General features: G+C 44.9%; 1 long non-coding RNA gene across 1 annotated transcript; it reads left to right on the top strand.

The window, feature by feature from the left end:
- The first annotated feature begins 6,576 nt into the window (after nt 1-6,576).
- On the top strand, nt 6,577-7,974 carry LOC120986671. The gene is made up of 3 exons (XR_005775741.1): nt 6,577-6,709; nt 6,891-6,946; nt 7,928-7,974. It is a non-coding gene; the product is annotated as an uncharacterized LOC120986671 (long non-coding RNA).
- Nucleotides 7,975-8,905: the final 931 nt, after the last annotated feature.

Here is an 8,905-nt window from a genome sequence, read left to right as displayed (position 1 = left end):
CCTGCCGCCCAGCAAACATAGGATGTACCACCAACACCACCACCTGCGTCACCAAGCATCTCAACCATGTCACACGGCAGTGTTCAGCTCTCCATCTCACAAACATTTGAGAGAAAGCGTAAATTCCCACCTAGCCACCCTCGATCTCTGGCCCTGAATGCCAGCATTTCTAAACTACTGGCCTATGAAATGCTGTCATTCAGGCTGGTGGACACAGACAGCTTCAAACAGCTCATGTCGCTTGCTGTCCCACAGTATGTTGTTCCCAGCCGCCACTACTTCTCCAAGAGAGCCGTGCCTTCCCTGCACAAACGAGTGTCCGATAAAATCAAGTGTGCACTGCGCAACGCAACGGCAAGTCCACCTAACCACAGATACGTGGACCAGTAAGCACGGCCAGGGACGCTATATCTCCCTAACTGCACACTGGGTAAATGTAGTGGCGGCTGGGCCCCAGGCGGAGAGCTGTTTGGCGCACGTCCTTCCGCCGCCAAGGATCGCAGAGCAACATTCTTTGCCTCCTGTCTCCTCCTCCTCCTACTCAGCTTCCTCCTCCTCTTCTTCCACCTGCTCATCCAGTCAGCCACACACCTTCACCACCAACTTCAGCACAGCACGGGGTAAACGTCAGCAGGCCATTCTGAAACTCATATGTTTGGGGGACAGGCCCCACACCGCACAGCAGTTGTGGCGGGGTATAGAACAACAGACCGACGAGTGGTTGCTGCCGGTGAGCCTCAAGCCCGGCCTGGTGGTGTGCGATAATGGGCGAAATCTCGTTGCAGCTCTGGGACTAGCCGGTTTGACGCACATCCCTTGCCTGGCGCATGTGCTGAATTTGGTGGTGCAGAAGTTCATTCGCAACTACCCCGACATGTCAGAGCTGCTGCATAAAGTGCGGGCCGTCTGTTCGCGCTTCCGGCGTTCACACCCTGCCGCTGCTCGCCTGTCTGCGCTACAGCGTAACTTCGGCCTTCCCGCTCACCGCCTCATATGCGACGTGCCCACCAGGTGGAACTCCACCTTGCACATGCTGGACAGACTGTGCGAGCAGCAGCAGGCCATAGTGGAGTTTCAGCTGCAGCACGCATGGGTCAGTCGCACTGCGGAACAGCACCACTTCACCACCAATGACTGGGCCTCCATGCGAGACCTGTGTGCCCTGTTGCGCTGTTTCGAGTACTCCACCAACATGGCCAGTGGCGATGACGCCGTTATCAGCGTTACAATACCACTTCTATGTCTCCTTGAGAAAACACTTAGGGCGATGATGGAAGAGGAGGTGGCCCAGGAGGAGGAGGAGGAAGAGGGGTCATTTTTAGCACTTTCAGGCCAGTCTCTTCGAAGTGACTCAGAGGGAGGTTTTTTGCAACAGCAGAGGCCAGGTACAAATGTGGCCAGCCAGGGCCCACTACTGGAGGATGAGGAGGACGAGGATGAGGAGGAGGTGGAGGAGGATGAGGATGAAGCAGGTTCACAGCGGGGTGGCACCCAAAGCAGCTCGGGCCCATCACTGGTGCGTGGCTGGGGGGAAACACAGGACGATGACGATACACCTCCCATAGAGGACAGCTTGTCCTTACCTCTGGGCAGCCTGGCACACATGAGCGACTACATGCTGCAGTGCCTGCGCAACGACAGCAGAGTTGCCCACATTTTAACGTGTGCAGACTACTGGGTTGCCACCCTGCTGGATCCCCGGTACAAAGACAATGTGCCCACCTTACTTCATGCACTGGAGCGTGATAGGAAGATGCGCGAGTACAAGCGCACGTTGGTAGACGCGCTACTGAGAGCATTCCCAAATGTCACAGGGGAACCAGTGGAAGACCAAGGCGAAGGCAGAGGAGGAGCAAGAGGTCGCCAACGCAGCTGTGTCACGGCCAGCTCCTCTGAGGGCAGGGTTAGCATGGCAGAGATGTGGAAAAGTTTTGTCACCACGCCACAGCTAACTGCACCACCACCTGATACGGAACGTGTTAGCAGGAGGCAACATTTCACTAACATGGTGGAACAGTACCTGTGCACACCCCTCCACGTACTGACTGATGGTTCGGCCCCATTCAACTTCTGGGTCTCCAAATTGTCCACGTGGCCAGAGCTAGCCTTTTATGCCTTGGAGGTGCTGGCCTGCCCGGCGGCCAGCGTTTTGTCTGAACTTGTATTCAGCACGGCAGGGGGCGTCATTACAGACAAACGCAGCCGCCTGTCTACAGCCAATGTGGACAAGCTGACGTTCATAAAAATGAACCAGGCATGGATCCCACAGGACCTGTCCATCCCTTGTGCAGATTAGATATTAACTACCTCCCCTTAACAATATATTATTCTACTCCAGGGCACTTCCTCATTCAATACTATTTTTATTTTCATTTTACCATTATATTGCGGGGCAACCCAAAGTTGAATGAACCTCTCCTCTGTCTGGGTGCCTGGGCCTAAATATGTGACAGTGGCCTGTTCCAGTGGTGGGTGATGTGAAGCCTGATTCTCTGCTATGACATGAAGACTGATTCTGTGCTGACATAAGGCCAGATTCTCTGTTACGGGACCTCTCTCCTCTGTCTGGGTGCCGGGGCCTAAATATGTGACAGTGCCTCTTCCAGTGGTGGGTGACATGAAGCCTGATTCTCTGCTATGACATGAAGACTGATTCTGTGCTGACATAAGGCCAGATTCTCTGTTACGGGACCTCTCTCCTCTGTCTGCGTGTCGGGGCCTAAATGTGTGACAGTGGCCTGTTCCAGTGGTGGGTGACGTGAAGCCTGATTCTCTGCTATGACATGAAGACTGATTCTGCACTGACATAAGGCCAGATTCTCTGTTACAGGACCTCTCTCCTCTGCCTGGGTGCCTGGGCCTAAATGTGTGACAGTGGCCTGTTCCAGTGGTGGGTGACGTGAAGCCTGATTCTCTGCTATGACATGAAGACTGATTCTCTGTTACGCGACCTCTCTCCAATTGATATTGGTTAATTTTTATTTATTTTATTTTTATTTTTATTCATTTCCCTATCCACATTTGTTTGCAGGGGATTTACCTACATGTTGCTGCCTTTTGCAGCACTCTAGCCCTTTCCTGGGCTGTTTTACAGCCTTTTTAGTGCCGAAAAGTTTGGGTCCCCATTGACTTCAATGGGGTTCGGGACGAAGTTCGGGTCGGGTTCGGATCCCGAACCCGAACATTTCCGGGAAGTTCGGCCGAACTTCTCGAACCCGAACATCCAGGTGTTCGCTCAACTCTAAATACCAATTAATAAACATATGAATATAATACACTGTGTATATGTGTCACAATATTCAATGTGCAATATATCTATACATATGTGGAGGATAAACATATGAGTGCACAAAAAATACAGATATAAGTGTAGCACATAATTATTACAAATACCAGTAAGACACATGATTCTTATTCCATGCTCAATCAAAAATAACATGATTGACATAAACTAAGAATACAGGTGTAACACATGATTATTACAAATACAAGTGAAATACATAATGCTTATTACATGCTCGATCAAACATGACATAATAAATAATACAAATAAAACCCCACAGGGTGAAGAAAATATAAAATAAATAGGGGAGCAAAAAAACAAATTTTGGGGGGAAAAGATAACGAATCCCAAGGTGAAAATCAATTAAGAATAAATATGACGGTGAAATAGTACTGTGTAGGTATATCCTGACTACACGCATACCTCATAGAACCAATGACTGAGTGCACAACGGCCGAGAGGACACCAATGTCCAAGTCTGCTGTGCATAATGCCAAGATGCAGACATGAAAAAGAGGGTCCCCTCATCCATCCACATATTTAATACCAAACTACATTACCATATAGCATATACGTCAAGTGCCCACATCACATGGATACAATTAAAATTCATAGCATGATGTAAATATGTAGTTGACCACAATCCACAGAATTAGCCCACTTGTCTGTAGAGGTTGTACATAGGACAAATACATAAGGTTCTATCCTCATGGAGGGGGCAAATTCCCGATGTTCATATTCCTCGGCCATAATACACACATATCCTGCATTCCTGAATATCCCTGAGGTTCTTACTACGTTTGGCCACAAACATAGGGGTAGGTGTTAATATTTTACCCAAATCCACATCCGATTTTAAAATTGGCCAGAATTTCTTGAAGATCCCTCTCATATTGTACCATTGTGTGTTATAATAGGTTATCATACGTATAGTAGATAACGCAGATGGGTCATCCCGAGCCTTTGGAGACAGCAGAGATTCCCTTGATGTAGTAGTGGCACGCATATAACCACGCTGTATGTCGCATTGATTATATCCCCGTTGCATGAATAGATTTTTCAAGATATCTGACTCCCTTTCAAAGTCGCCTCTTGATGTGCAGATCCGCTTTGCCCTTAAGAATTGACCGATAGGTATTGAATTTTTCTGATGTTTGGGATGAAATGAAGTCGCATGGAGCAGAGAGTTGACAGCAGTGGATTTCCTATGGATCGAAGTTTCTAGGTCACCATTTGTTGTTATTTTGATATTTATGTCCAAAAAATCCATTTACTTTTGACTAACCACTTTGGTTAGAGTGATATTCCATTTATTCACATTCAATTTCTCCAAAAACAAATCCAAAGACACCCGTGACCCCTGCCATATAAACAAAACCTCATCAATAAATCTCATCCATGATATTACTTCCCCCTCAACTTCATCCATAGATGCCTGCACACAGTCGTTCCCAATTGCCTAAAAATAAATTAGCGTACGAGGGTGCGCACTTCGCCCCCATCGCCACTCCTCGCAGTTGTAAATAGTGTTGATCTTTAAATAAGAAGTAGTTATGCCTCAGTATGTAATCTAGAAGCTTCATCAGAAGGTCAATCAGATCCGATGGAAGATTTCTTGTGCGCAGAAAGAAGCAAGAGGATTCCAGACCCTTATCATGTGAGATGCAAGTATATAGCGACTCGACATCACATGTTATTAAAAACATGTTGTCTTCCATTTTGATGTTCTCCAGACGTTTCAAAACGTCCATCGAATCACGAATAAATGAGGGCAGACTCTCCACACAAGGTTTTAAATAGTAATCCAGAAACTGACATACCGGTTTGTTCAAGCCACCACACCCCGAGACAATGGGTCTCCCGGGAGGTTTTGTGGAGGAACTTTCGGTAATATGTATAAAGTCGGAATAACCGGAAATTTTGTTACAAGACTCTGATACACCGATTTTGTAATGATGCCATCTTCCCCCCCTCTTAACAGGATGTCCTCCAGCTGGGATTTAAATTCAATTGTTGGATTCTTGGGCAACCGTTCGTAACACATCCTATCACGTAATTGTCTGAACACCTCAGTCTCATACATGTCCGTAGGCCAGATGACCACATTTCCACCCTTATCAGCTGGTTTAATTACCACATTTTTCATTTTCTTTAGTTCCTGTATAGCTAGTCGTTGACTTCTAGAAACATTATCATACGGCCTACCAGCAGGCAGTCTATACAACTCCTGCACCACCATTTTGACAAATGTTTCGATGGCGGAGTTGCAAGACAAGGGTGGAAATGTGGTCGACCGACCACGGGTAAACGGCGGAAATTTGGGTATGCCTACCTCTTGTTCCAGAAGCAAAGACTCTAGCGCTCGAAGCGCCTCCAATTCCTCCGGGGCTGAAAAGACATCAAGGTCATTTTTAGAAAAGTGTATGTATTAATAAACATTATTGATTTTGTATAAAGTCATGTTGTTGGAGTTGTGATTTGTGATTTAAATTAGATCCATATATCTGTTATTGGTTGCGCTATAGGTGATATTGGGTCACTTACTTAATAAGTAAAAGGGAAACAAGTGTTGGTTTATTTATAATTCTGTTGTTTTTTTAGGATTTCCCTAACAAAATGGATTTTCGTGCTAAAGAAATTGATTGGCTATCACAGGTCACTGCTATATTCAGGGATGGTGCTGCATCAACTAGTAACGCTGCTCAACCGGATGTGTTTGAGACACAGAAATTACTGAAATATCTATATAAAAGTCGCACCAAGACGTGGTGGAACAAAGTCGCATTGGAGCAGTATCTCATCAAGGACCTAACTCCACGGGGTCTTCGTGTACAGGTATACCCCTCATTCCCACTGGAAGATGAAACATTGAAGCTTAGATGGGAAGATGCGTGTAGAATATGTTCCCGGACATTTATAGAGCTCCTAATAGGGTATGAGAAAAAACATCTGGAAGAAATAGAAAAATCAATTAATCCTTTACAGGAGAAATTACGTAGCCTCATAGACCCCGAGGCATTGAATCGTTTTGAACAAGAATTAAATTCTGATCATGGACGCTGGGATAAGGAAATCCAGAATATGAAGGCCAAGAAATTTCAACGGGATGTTGCGGACCACGAGCAAAGCAAGGTGTTCCGTTGGCAATATAAACGCAGGTTGACAGCCTCTGGAAATAGTTCTTCAGTATCTGTAAATAGTGGCATATCTCAACAATCCCAACGATCTCAACAATCCCAACGATCTCAACAATCCCAACGATCTCAACAATCCCAACGATCTCAACAATCCCAACGATCCCAAACACGATTTCAGAATGGACAAAGATTGGATGTCCCATCCCAGGATGTGTCGAGACAGTATCACACACGAACACCTGTGAAACGCAAATACAACCCTGAGGATAATCATGGCGGGGAATTAAAGGTAATCAATTTATCTGACATACCACTCACTGCGGCACAGGTTGAGGTGTTATCACTCGAACTGACTTTCAGTCCGGTTTCCACCTATGATAATTTTGCTGCAATAAAGGATACTTTCCTTTTTGCACGCAAATTAATCTACAAAAAACAGTTTTCTAAAAATGACCTTGATGTCTTTTCAGCCCCGGAGGAATTGGAGGCGCTTCGAGCGCTAGAGTCTTTGCTTCTGGAACAAGAGGTAGGCATACCCAAATTTCCGCCGTTTACCCGTGGTCGGTCGACCACATTTCCACCCTTGTCTTGCAACTCCGCCATCTAAACATTTGTCAAAATGGTGGTGCAGGAGTTGTATAGACTGCCTGCTGGTAGGCCGTATGATAATGTTTCTAGAAGTCAATGACTAGCTATATAGGAACTAAAGAAAATGAAAAATGTGGTAATTAAACCAGCTGATAAGGGTGGAAATGTGGTCATCTGGCCTACGGATATGTATGAAACTGAGGTGTTCAGACAATTACGTGATAGGATGTGTTACGAACGGTTGCCCAAGAATCCAACAATTGAATTTAAATCCCAGCTGGAGGACATCCTGTTAAGAGGGGGGGAAGATGGCATCATTACAAAATCGGTGTATCAGAGTCTTGTAACAAAATTTCCGGTTATTCCGACTTTATACATATTACCGAAAGTTCATAAATCCACCACAAAACCTCCCGGGAGACCCATTGTCTCGGGGTGTGGTGGCTTGAACGAACCGGTATGTCAGTTTCTGGATTACTATTTAAAACCTTGTGTGGAGAGTCTGCCCTCATATATTCGTGATTCGACGGACGTTTTGAAAAGTCTGGAGAACATTAAAATGGAAGACAACATGTTTTTAATAACATGTGAGGTCGAGTCACTATATACTTGCATCTCACATGATAAGGGTCTGGAATCCTCTTGCTTCTTTCTGCGCATAAGAAATCTTCCATCGGATCTGATTGACCTTCTGATGAAGCTTCTAGATTACATATTGAGGCATAACTACTTCTTATTTAAAGATCAACATTATTTACAACTGCGAGGAGTGGCGATGGGTGCGAAGTGCGCGGCCTCGTACGCTAATTTATTTTTAGGCAATTGGGAACGACAGTGTGTGCAGGCATCTATGGATGAAGTTGAAGGGGAAGTAATATCATGGATGAGATTTATTGATGATGTTTTGTTTATATGGCAGGGGTCACGGGTGTCTTTGGATTTGTTTTTGGAGAAATTGAATGTGAATAAATGGAATATCACTCTAACCAAAGTGGTAAGTCAAAAGGAAATGGATTTTTTGGACATAAATATCAAAATAACAACAAATGGTGACCTAGAAACTTCGATCCATAGGAAATCCACTGCTGTCAACTCTCTGCTCCATGCGACTTCATTTCATCCCAAACATCAGAAAAATTCAATACCTATCGGTCAATTCTTAAGGGCAAAGCGGATCTGCACATCAAGAGGCGACTTTGAAAGGGAGTCAGATATCTTGAAAAATCGATTCATGCAACGGGGATATAATCAATGCGACATACAGCGTGGTTATATGCGCGCCACTACTACATCAAGGGAATCTCTGTTGTCCCCAAAGGCTCGGGATGACCCATCCGGTTATCTACTATACGTATGATAACCAATTACAACACTCAATGGTACAATATGAGAGGGATCTTCAAGAAAAAGCTGACGGCGAAACGCGCGTCGGGGCGCGGACTGTAGGTGCTGTGGTAGATACGTTGGTCAGTATGCTTTACTCTGTGTTTATTGTACTATAATTGAATATAACATAGTGTGAGTTGATGTCCATATAGTCTAGGGTCTATAATTTGACCTCTTGATAATACATTGTGGACTGGACAATACTCTTTGATAGGCACTGACTGTATCTTTTTGTTTCATATATATGTAGGCGCTTGCACTTTACCAATATGTACTGTAATTACCACACGTCTGCAGTCTGAGCGACATTTTAAGTGTTCTTAATGTCTGTGTGGCCAGAATTGGTTGCAACTCTGTATGTACTAATAAACATTATTGATTTTGTATAAAGTCATGTTGTTGGAGTTTGATTTGTGATTTAAATTAGATCCATATATCTGTTATTGGTTGCGCTATAGGTGATATTGGGTCACTTACTTAATAAGTTAAAGGGAAACAAGTGTTGGTTTAT

Source organism: Bufo bufo, chromosome 1 (assembly GCF_905171765.1).
Source record: "Bufo bufo chromosome 1, aBufBuf1.1, whole genome shotgun sequence".
Classification (NCBI taxonomy): domain Eukaryota; kingdom Metazoa; phylum Chordata; class Amphibia; order Anura; family Bufonidae; genus Bufo; species Bufo bufo.
Note: the sequence above shows the minus strand (reverse complement) of the source record. Positions and strands in the feature narration are given on the sequence as shown.